Source organism: Melanotaenia boesemani, chromosome 12, assembly GCF_017639745.1.
Source record: "Melanotaenia boesemani isolate fMelBoe1 chromosome 12, fMelBoe1.pri, whole genome shotgun sequence".
Classification (NCBI taxonomy): domain Eukaryota; kingdom Metazoa; phylum Chordata; class Actinopteri; order Atheriniformes; family Melanotaeniidae; genus Melanotaenia; species Melanotaenia boesemani.
The window spans coordinates 30,854,250-30,866,749 of NC_055693.1; positions in this window are offsets into that span (position 1 = coordinate 30,854,250).

The window sequence follows — 12,500 nt, forward strand, 5'->3', positions numbered from 1 at the left end:
TTTATTTCCTCTAGAACTACAAAAGACTTATGAGCACAATGAGTCCTGCTCACACAGAGTTGCTGATAATTTGTTAATGTTCTTAAAGACAGAGCATCGCACCGAGCTAACCAACCAGCCCACACACAGACTCCCAAAACGTTCCTCCCATTGAACAATGCCTTGTGTTGGGCTGATGGTGTGGCAATGTGGAACCAGCCTGCAAGAATTAACAAGCTTCCAGTGAGGGGAGGGATGGTAAGAGACAAAGCTCGGAGACAGGGAGAAACAAAGATTTATTTTCTTCAAGTAACCCTCTGCTGTTAACTGGAGACCATATTCAGACTCACTGGACTCACTCTTCCCATCAGACTTTGTGTTGTAACACTTAGAGTTTGAATTGCTGTGTGGTGAGAGCATGGCTGTGAAGGCCTTCTGATCCACCCTTCTGTGTTAATGTAGAGCTTCCCACTCATTTGGAATAAGACTTACACAGACATGGGAAGCTTGTTAATATTGCCAACTCAAGAAAAAGTAGAAGAGGTCTCCAGCATTCCTCCAGTAAAGCCTTCCTGTCTGGCAAACCACAAATCAGTTATTCACACAATAGTTTCCAAGACATACAAACAATATATAAATATGCTTCACCAAACAACGTGCCTGTAACTGAGCCACATACTTGTTTTTTTTTTCCTCAGATTTTTTTTTATACTAAGAAATATTAAAGATGATCGCCCTTAGTATTTATTTATTTATTCATTTCATGGACCAGAATGTCTTGTTGCTGTCAGAGGTCAGAGGAGATTGGGCAGACTGGTTGGAGATGATACATAGAAAGGCAACAGGAAGTCAAATAAGCACTGGTTCCAACCAAGGTCTGCAGAATAGCATCTCTGAACACACAGCCTTAAAGCAGATGGGCTACAGCAGCAGAAGACCACACTTGGTGCCTCCTGTCAGCTAAGAACAGGAAACTGAAGCTACAATTCACACACACTCACCAACACTGGACAATAGAAGATGGAGAAATGTTGCTGGTCTGATGAGTCTCCATTTCAGCTCCACATTCAGATGCTAGGCACAGAAATTTGTTGGAAACATCATGAAAACGTGGATCCATCCTGCCTTGTATTAACAACTCAGGCTTCTTTTGGTGGTGTAATGGTGTGGGAGATATTTTCTTGCACACTTTGGTCCCTTAGTACCAACATGGCCTGGTTTAACCACCACAGCCTACCTGAGTATTGTTGTTGGCCAAGTCCATCCCTTTATGACCACAGTGTAGCATCTTCTGATGCTACTTCCAGCAGGATAATGCACCATGTCACAAAGCTCTTTTCATGTTTTCTAAAAACATGACAATGAGTGCCCAGTCCAGATCTAAATCCAATAGAGCAGGGCTACTCAATTTGGTCCTATCAGGGCCGCAATCCAGCAGGTTTTCCATCTATTCCTGCTTCAACACATCTGAATCAAATTAAATGGACCTAACAGCCTATGAAGTTCTGCACAATGACTGATTAATTTTAGTCAGAGGTGTTAGAGCACAGATACATGGAAAACCTGCAGGATTGCTGCCCTCATAGGATTGAATTGAGTAGCCCTGCAACATACAGCGTTGGGATGTGGTGGAACGGGAGAGTCTCATCATGGATGCAGCCGACAAACCTGCAGTAACTATGTGATGCTGTCATGTCAATATGGAGCAAAACCAAATGTTTCTAACAGCTTGTTGAATCAATCACATTAAGAATTAAAGCAGTCATGAAGGTGTTTCTAATAAAGTGGCCAGTGATTGTAAAATTAATGAGGGAAGAGGTAATGCTTGTACAATTTTAACTCATTGCCTCCTATCCATCACTGGATAAGAGCCGCTGAATGCAATGAAACATGAAGACGACCACTAAAGCTTTTTTTGAAACAATAGGAAGTCTTTTTTTTTTTATAAACCCTATAACTAAATAGACAAAAAATAAAACAAACTCCAGCAAACCAGAACAAATGAGGGAGTAAACCTCTGCAGAACAAAAGATTTCTTGTTATAGAAAAGAATAGCAATAAACAAGTAAAATGTGTTACCCCATTAAACATGTTATGTCTGTAGAGGTGCCAAAACTTATATCCTAACAAACACTAAAGGCATTTAATGTCAAGACTGGACAGCCTTCTCCTTTTTGCCAGTCTTTCCTACTTGTAAGCCGCTGATGTACATATTTAAATTACATGCCTCAACATTAAAGTGAGTGAACAGGCATAGCCTGTCAGGATACAGAATACTTCTCACTCACACAAGTTGAGGTAATAACATATTTCACTCTTTGCATGTTATTTTAAAGCCAATGATACACAAGTAAGAAATATTTTAGTTTGACTTAGTTGGACTTTTTATGAAGAAAACATGTAATAAATGTACTTATTTGTGTTGTAAAAACGATGATTTAACCATGACAATAACATGAAAAGTCCTCCAGTTAAAACAGCCATAGGGTTAGTTTGTTCTTATTATTCTTAAAAATGACTCATACGAGTCCAGCTCTCTGCTCTTGTTGTTGTTAATGAAACAATTTCAATTTACCCAAACCAAGAATGAAGGGAAAACTAAATGTAGCCAACCCGTTACCTTTGGTTCAGGATGAAGGCCACAACTCCTCCACACCTCGAATCACCTGCTTCACCCACTCTTCAAAAGTCTTCTCATTCTCTACTCCACCTGTCCTCACTCATTCTCCCCTATCCATCTTTCTTTCCTTTATTAATTTATCCCTACAACCTTCCCTCACTCATCCTTTCATCATTTTATGTTTCCCTCTGTCATCCCCTCAACCATCCATCTTTCCATCCCTCATTCATTCATCTTTCCCTTCCTCATTCGTTCATAAATCCATCCATATTTCCCTCAATATACAAATTTATCCATCCTTCCTTCCCTCACTCATCCTTTCATCATCTACTTTTCCCTCCCTCATTCTTTCGCCCATCCTTCTAGCATTTGGAAATAATCATTTCCATTTGTAAACATGTCTCTGCTTTCAGGTCTCCTCTCTTCCCTCAGACTATAAAACCTGCCATCATGAAATAGAAAAACTTTGTCTCGTCACTCATGAGTAGCTAGCTACAGACCGATATCAAACCTCCCCTTCCTTAGTAAGATTATAGAGAATGCTGTCTTTCGACAGCTACACAACTTCCTGGCACCAAAAAACTGTTTTGATGTCTACCAGTCAGGTTTTTGGCCACACCACAGCTCTGAGACTGTTCTAGTTAAGATCTTTAATAGCATCCATCTAAGCACAGATAGTGGAAACTTTTCAGTCCTGGTACTGCTAGATCTCAGTGCTGCATTTGACACAGTCAACCATAACATCTTATTAGACCGGCTAAAAAAATAAACTGAGTAGGCACTGCAATAAATGGTTTGAGTCCTATTTAAAAGACAGGGACTACTTTGTGTCTATAGGTAACTATAAATCTGAGCGAACCAAAATAACCTGTGGAGTTCCCCAAGGCTCCATCCTGGGGTCACTGTTGTTCAACATCTACAGGCTGCCACTTGCTCAAATTAAAAAACAACAGCAAAATATGTTACCATAACTATGTAGATGACACACAAATCTACATAACCATCTCACCAGGAGACTGTAGTCCAATTTAAAACACTGATCCACTGCATTGATTAAATTAAAGACTGGATGTGCCAGAACTTCCTTCAGTTAAATGAAGACTAAACTGAAATAGTTTTTCCAAAGAAGAAAGATTAAAAGTCAGTACTCAGCTTCAAACATCTAAGTTCAACACTAACAACCAAGCCAGGAATCTGGAAGTAGTCCTGGACTCAGACCTGAATTTTAGCAGTTATATTAGGACAGTTGTGAAGTCAGCTTGTTATCACCTAAAGGACTGATGACTCAGCAGGATTTAAAAAAACTTGTCCATGCGTTTATCTTTAGTAGACTGGACTACTGTGATGCTATCCTCACAGGTCTCCCTAAAAAGTCCATCAGACAGCTGCAGTTAGTCCAGAACACACTCCAGTCCTCGCTAAGACCAGGAAAGTAGATCCTATAACTCCAGTCCTCAGATCTTTACACTGTCTTCCTGTCTGTCAAAGAAATGACTTCAAAATCCTGCTGTTAGTTTACAAAGAGCTGAATGGTTTAGGACCAAAATACATTCAGGATCTTCTGGTTTGTTATGAACCAACCAGATCCTTCAGGTCATCAGGGTCAAATCTACCTAAATCAGGATTATAAACTTTTCTGTTTGCTTCCTTTTATCAAAACAACTGTTAATTCCTCACACTGGAACTTTATTTCCTGCATTTTAGTGATTTTATTTGATCTTTTTTCTGTTTTGAATTAATTTCTTTTATTTCTTTGTTAGTTTGTTTTTAATGCACTTGTTATTGTTTTCTGCACCCTGCTGTAATGCTCTTAATGTTTTATGTAAAGCACTTTGAAGTGTCTTGTATATGAAATGTGCTATACAAATAAACGTCCCTACCCTCCCTCATCTATTCCATCATCAATTTTTCCCTCCCTCATCATTTCATCCATCCATCTTTCACTCCCTCAATCATCCATACATCAGTCCATCTATCCATTCATCCATCTGTTCATCCATCCATCATCCATGCATTTCTTTCATTCATCCATCTTTCTCTGCTTTAACAATTCATCTACAGTATCTTTCTCTCCCTCATTCTGTTTTTATCCATCCATCTCTCTTCTTTTCATCTATCCTTCACTTAACTATTTATCCATCTGTCCCTCCCTCATTCATATGTTCATTCATCCATCTCGCTTCTGTTTATCCATCTTTCTTTCATCCGTTCATCCAGTTTTCCTTCCCTCATTCACTTGTGCATTCATACTCACCCTCATGTTGTCATGATCATGATATGTTTGGGTTCTGTTTAAGTGCTATCATGATCATGGTTTGCGTCATATTTTAGTTTTGTCATGATTTTGGTTTATAGTTCTGTTTTTTATCATGCTTAGTTCATGTTAAGATCATGTTTAGGTTTTGGGTGCTATGTTTAGTTTAGTTTCCTGTTGGTAGCTTTGCTGTTGCATGTTTATGCAGTGTGCGTTTGTGTGTGTGTGTGTGTGTGTGTGTGTGTGTGTGTGTGTGTGTGTGTGTGTGTGTGTGTGTGTGTGTGTGTGTGTTAAATACACTCTTCATTATTCTTACTCTGATCCTGAAACGACCACCTGGTTTATGTATTACAGCTCTACAAACCCATTTGACTTTCTCATGTTGTTCGCATTAAGGAGGTTGTGTGTGTGTGTGTGTGTGTGTGTGTGTGTGTGTGTGTGTGTGTGTGTGTGTGTGTGTGTGTAGGCCAAGTGAGTTTTAAATAGATGCTTTTATGATGTTATGTCTTTGGCAAAATGAGCACCAATTACTTATCTAGACAAGTCCCACTTTAAAAGGGTTTCAGCTCCCTTCACTGCCTTGTAAACCATGTCCTATCCGTCTCAGAATATAATGTCGTTTTGCTGGCATTAATGGGTTACTTCCTTTAGCCTGTTATATAATGACGTTATCTTCATAAACAGTGTTGATTGTTGGAGGTTTGAGAAAAAAATGGATCGCCTGAAATTTATTAACTATAGACCTCCAACATAGAGAATTGTGTATCATTATTTCCCTTAACAGATTTTCTTTTGTTTTGTTTTCCTCTTGTTTAATTAGAGTCATGAGTATAATATGAAGGAAACTAGACCTACATGATATCATTAGATATATTGTCTTGGTCTGAATCATTCACACCTCTAAATTGTAAATACAGAATTTTGAAAAATTTAGGAAATAAATTAAATAAGCAGAGAGTCAGTGCCCCTCAGGGAATTGCCACTGTGTTGTCTGGGGCATCAGCCCCTGGTAGGGTCTTCCAAGGCAATATGGTCTCAGGGTAGGGGTCAGGCGAAGAGCGTTTGAAAGACCTCAATAGACTTGCATCAGGATAAATTAAGACATCCAAAGAGGGAAACTGCAGCACCTTTTTGGAGATAGGCCTGGAAGAGGAACTCATGAGACCTGGCCCAAACTTGCCCCCCACAGGGAGGAAAATGTAGATTGGGTGCACTGCAAATCGGGCGGTGGCTGAAAATAAGGACATACGCCAGGGGTGTCCAAAGTGAGTTGTCAAAGGCTGCTGCCCTGCATGTTTTTAATGTTTCCCTACTCCAGGTGCTCAGGTACATGTATTGGAACTGGAAAACATTAAAAATCTGCAAGATTGTGGCCCTCGAGGAACAGAGCTGGACCCCCGTGACCTACATAGTTTGATCTTTGGTGACAGAAGCTAGTTCTGAGGAAGACCCTGGTCATGCTGGAGGACTATGTCTCTTGGCTGGAAATGACTTGGGATCCCCCAAGATGAGCTGGAAGAAGCGGCTAATGAGAAAGAAGTCTGAGATCCCTTAAGCTGCTGCCCCTGCAACCAAACTTTGGGTAAGTACTGAAAAATTACTGAAAACCAAATACTGAAAAGGAAATAAAAACTTTTTTTGCAACATCAAAATAGTACAGTAAAATAAAGTATAAAAATGTACCATATATATATATTTCTATATAGGAAGATGAATCCTAATCGTGGTACTACTTGGACTGTGATAATCATAGCAAAGTGCACTTCATACTGTATCTACACGTCCAAACATCAAATAACTAACCTGAGCAGATTTACCAGTTCACTATGCACACTAGCCTTTTTTTGATTCCTCAAAAATGGAGCTATTCAATATGGAAAGAGAATGCAAATATTACAAAGTAAACAAATATTAAAGTTTCACATGCCGATTTTTGCCTCTAACATCACAGATGTGATCATTTTTGTGTTCAAAATCTTCCTTTGCCTACAAATCACTTAATTTCTGTACAAACGTTGCCTGACTCTCACAGATACATACATGTGTGCAGGAATTAGCTTGGCATGCACATGACATTTTGAGACTCCTCTTGTACCTCTATATTCAAATCAAATCAAATTTTATTTCTAGAGCACTTTTCATGCACAAAGCAACACAAAGTGCTTTACATAATAAAAACAAATTATGCAAAACAAAATTTAAAAGCCTTCACACACCAGAGTATATAACGGAAAATTAAAACACACCTCATAGTAGTTCACTTACACAATCGCACACACACTCACATACATACAAAGCGCATGTACAAACTGCCCATAACCCATTCTGTACGAACATGAACTCCCATCCCTCGTTACCATCTCTAAATTGAATGCAAGTATAAAAATAATAATAAAATATAAAAATAAAATGAAAACATCTGGCTTGACGCTGCTGTGAGGAAACGGTATCTTGGGAATCCAGCCCACCCATGACCACAGAGGGTGTCACCACAGGAACCACCCAGGTCAGGGCAGGCCGGGGTCCACACCACAGCCATAGGGCTTCAGTGCAGGACCCTGAGCCACCCAGACAAGGGCAGTCACCATGGCAACAACCCCACAGATAGAGCAGGTAGAGCTACCTGTGGAGGATCCCCAGGAGGAAAACAATGGAGTTAAACAGTAACAACAAGATTAAATAAACTTGGCATGGCAAGTTAAACTTAAATGAATTGTTTAAATAAAGAATAAGAACTGACAAGAGCAACAAGAATAAAAATACAAATAAAAGTGTTCAGGAAAATGATAAAATAAAAAAAATTTCTCACATTTCAACAAATACATGCCATGTTTAGGTGCTGCCATGTTTATTTTTAGTGTAATTTTTCTATATATTCATTTAAAGTGAGAAAGATGTTTTCTATGACTGAACAGTTCATCAACCCTATATGATTATTCTGATTGCTTGTTTCTGCCATGAGAACTGGCAACACTAACAAGGACAACATACCAGCTCTACATGGATACGCCTGAGTCAGGAGTTTAGCCAGCAAGGCCCCAGTGCTGAACTTTCATGCTATTCTGAAGAGCTATATTTCAATATACAAAGGATGTCAGGCTTTACTGTTTTGATTTAGCTGAAACAAATTTTACTTGTTGATTTGTGATGTTACAGCCAACTATTCTCTGGCTGCGTAGGAAAAAGGTATTTGTCTCCAAAGTCAGGATTTCGCCAAGAACACAGTGCGCCTCATCAATGGCCCCCAAGAGAGCTTTCAGCAGCATTCTGTGCACATCATTATTTAAAATGCCATGAAATATTGCTCGATTGCACAAAAATGCTCCTAAGATGGAGCCCAAGCACCTGTTACTTCCACCTCTATTCCGCTTGCTGTCTCTGGTTATTGTATTTACAGCATTTTAGATTTGGGTGTGGTTATGAGTCCCACGTGGAGCAGGAAGCAATGTGAATAGACTTTGTGGTTTACATTCAAGCATTCCCACATAAATGTTTTATTGAGGATGTCAAAAGGTTGTCAGAAGATTACACATGGGGAAGAAAGGTCACAAAATTTTAGTGCGAACACATGAGGACAGGTCCAATGAACTCAATTCTGCACACAGCGGAGACATGAAATACTTTATAGCGAGGTCCTGTTGCACAAGCAGAGAACTGATTTCTCTGGTTTGTCAAAGTTCAGACAAAAACGTGCATGTGTGCAATATATTTTCAGCTCACCTCAATATATAAATAACTGTGGTTTATTGGACAAAGCAAAAGGCCAGTCAGTTGAAAAGTCAGCTGGTTCATACTGGTGGGGTTAGTTAGTTTAAGTACCCTCTTCACTTGAAAAATGACTAGGCAAACCTCAACAATGATCCAACGTGGTCAATTTAGGCTAAAAAAATAAAAATAAAAAGAAACAAAACAAACAAATATGGAGAACGAATCACTGAAATCTTTTTAGTAGTCTGCTGAACACAATGCAGGCTGGGTTTTGCTCCGACCCTTTAGTGACCACACTATAACAGGGATCAGACTTCACATGAAATGTTCCAAGATATTTTCTTCTTGTGGCGCTCACTGGTCAGAAAAAGAGTTTTTCACTGTGCTTTGTGGAATACGATTGCACAAGAAAGAAAGAAATGGAAATAAAAAAAAAACCCTTTTCCTTCAGAACTGCTTTAATTCTTGGTGTCATAGATTCAACAAGGTGTTGGAAACATTCCTCAGAGATTTTCTTCATATTGACATGACAGCATCACACAGTTGCTGCAGGTTTGTCGGCTGCATCCATGATGAGAATCTCCTGTTCCATCACATCCAAAAGCTGCTCTACTGGACTGAGATCTGGTGACTGGAGGCCGTTGGAGTCCAGTGAACTCATTTTCATGTTCTAGAAAGCAGCTGGGGATGATCTGAGCTTTGTGACATGGTGCATTATCCTGCTGGAAGTAGCCTCACTGTGCTCATAAAGGGATGGACATGGTCAGCAACAAAACTTGATATAGGAAAGGATGAATCCATGGTTTTGTGTTGTTTCCACCAAATTCCACCAAATTTTGGAGACTCAACAGATCAGGTAAACTTTTCCATATTTTTTCAAATTTAAGTTTGTGAACTACAGAAGAAAATATTTAGGATCATTGTCTAAAGAGCTTTGCACAGCCCCAAAATCCTAGAGGCAGAATGACTGAAAACCCCTCAAGAATGACTTCTTTGGGTTAAAAAAAATCCTCTTGGCAGAATCTAACTAAGAATAGCTGAGCATTTTCAACCTTCACTCTTATATGTGATTTGCTCTCATTATAGCCTACAAACACGTTAAAGGCTTGCTGTGTTGATCTCAACTGGCTGAAAGAAAATCCATTATTTTAACCTTAACCAGTTGTTACGGCTCCATTAAAACATGCCTCATGATAATATAAGATGCAGGTGCTTGGTGTTTTTCAACATGGACACAAGCAGGCCATAACATTTACAGAGTTAACATGTGGCCTCCAATAAAGGCTGAATTGCTCATTTTATTTGCTATTTTTTTTTTTTTTTTTGTGCGTGTGTGTGTGTGTTAAAAAGAACCTTTTAATTCTAAGGTTGAATGTATCAGGGCTTAATTGCAAAAACAACACTGATTATTATTATGGTTATTGAATACATAAGTATAAGTATTGTTCCTTTTATTGATGATGACATTGTTATTGTTATTATTATTAATATCGATCTAAAGATCTTTTGGTATTATCTAAGTATATCATACTTTTCCTTCTTTTGTGTATTCCTTTTGTTTCCCTGGTTTTTGTTTTTCTTTTTTTGTTTGTTTGTTTGTTTTTTTTTGTCACTTTCAAATAAAAACTTTCAGTCAATCAAAACTTTATGAGGAGGTTTGAATTCATCACACCTAGAGATGAACTATAGAACTTTTGCAATTTTCGCAGCGACGCCTCCACTTTTTGTCCACTAATTCAGCAGCCATCTTGCATCCTACCTGTACTGTGAGCGCTTTCCAGACAGTGAAAGACAGTCTTATCTTGCTGAATCAGTTAAAATGTTCAGAACGGCCGGTGCCTTGATATCCTGTTGTTAGTGTGTGAAGGGAAACTAGGCTGCAAGGTCACACGACTTCCTGGAAAAAAAAGGTGTATTTGCTGTATTGTCCCTGGTGTGTAGCCTTTATCAATAAATGCTTTTGTGTTTTCAGTTAACATTATAGAAATTATATCCTTTACACACACATTACACTTTTTTTTCTCCACATAGCTTCAAAATGTATTATGGAAACTTTTTCTAGATAACATTCTTCATCATAGATCTGATGAACATGCCCCACTTGTTTCAAACAGCCATGAAATTGTAGCAGAGCCAGATAAGACCTGATTAGACTTGTTAGATTTGTTGCTTGCCAGCACGTTGAGCAGCACCACCTGCATCTTCTAACCCTCCAGCCGTCTAAACCACTCATCCCCCTCTCTGGGAAATGCTGAATGTGCACTTTCTCTGCTCACATCTGTGACCTCTTGTGTCTCAGTGAATACTGTCTGCTTTCTATATTGCCATCTCAAACACACACAAACGTGTGCACAAGCTTGCACACACATGCAGCCAAACTTTTCTTTTTCTTCTACAGCTCAGGCTTTGCCCCCAGTCTGGGTTTCTTCCACACCCTGATGCAAATCCACGCTTTGCTTTCAACCTCAAATCTAGGGTTTCCCTGCCCCCACTCAACCACTATGTGGGTTTAACTCAAACTTGTTGTGTCTCAAGGGCAGCATCCCAGCTCAAAAAAAGCTGCTTTCTAACTGCAGCTGCAACCGTATGGAAGTCAAGTCGAGTCCTGCTCCTGCCAAGAATTAAACATGATGATCATTTGTTAATGAGGTTAGATTTGGAAGTCGAGCTCATCATCTGCCATGTATTAAGCTTAAAGTCTGAATTTATGTGAGCTCTTCTGGATTTGGTCAGAATTCACGCAATTACAGTTCCAGAAGTCTCCTCCCATGTTTGGAAAAGGTTCATAGCCACAATGTGTTTTCCACTAGAGAGATTAATCCAAAATTCACCAAATATAAAGCATTCAGTATGCTGGTGCATTTCAAAAAGCTGTTATATAAATAGCACCCATATGCAAAGAAATGTAGATGTCTAGACCATGAAATTTTATACTATTGAGCTTTGGAGTATGCAGAGGTTTTAGATATGTTTTAACTGCAAACCTTAACTCCCTAAAACTGTTTTTGGTTCTTAAATTCAAGTCTAGGCTATTTTTTTCCAGTTATTATTCTTTTAACCCACTGTTATAAATCCTTATAAATCCATATTCTGAATAAATGTTTTATTACCTTTAACATAATCCAAAATGTAAAATGAGAGCTATATGCATGTTTTAGTATTTTCATTATTAAGGAACTAGATTTGTCAAGTAGTCCCATATTCTCGGTTCTAAGGCTTTTTCTTCAGCAACCTGTCCATTATCATTTTATGGTTAAATTCTTCAGGAGCTGTGCCCTAGCTAGAGCCTCTTATCCATGGCAGCAGATAAAAAAGAGAAAACTTTTGTACTACAAAGAATAACCACTGACTATTGTGGGATGGGACTGGGCAGGTATTTAGCATGGGCTTTGAGAAATGAATGAAGTGAGAAGCTAGCAAAACCATGTGTAGAGGCCAACGGGGGACAACAGTGGCCGGTATCTACTTGCCCGGCTTGATGCCAACTGCCAGCTGTTAGCTGCAAGGACAGGGTCCTGAAGAGTGAGGAAGAGATAACTGCCAGTCACCTGGAGAAGGCTGAGAGAGCAAGAAGGCTAATTCCTGGCTATCAAGGGCTACTCCCTGGCAACCTTTTTCCAGGTGGAAGGAGCATGCGCCAGTCAATAGCCACCAGGACAGGATGCTGCTGAGTATGCGGGCACTAGCCGAAATCCATCTGGATGGGGTCAAGTCAGTACATGGGAGACAGTAGCGGGTAAATGACCTGAAAATCATCAGTTCCACTTAACATCTAGTTGCAGCCTGCACTAGCATCTAACATAGTGTGCACTGATATGAACAGTGTAAAGTGTCTATCTAAGTGTCTACCTAAATTTCCCAGCTTGGGATGAATAAAGTACTTCTATCTATCTATCTATCTATCTATCTATCTATCTATCTATCTATCTATCTATCTAT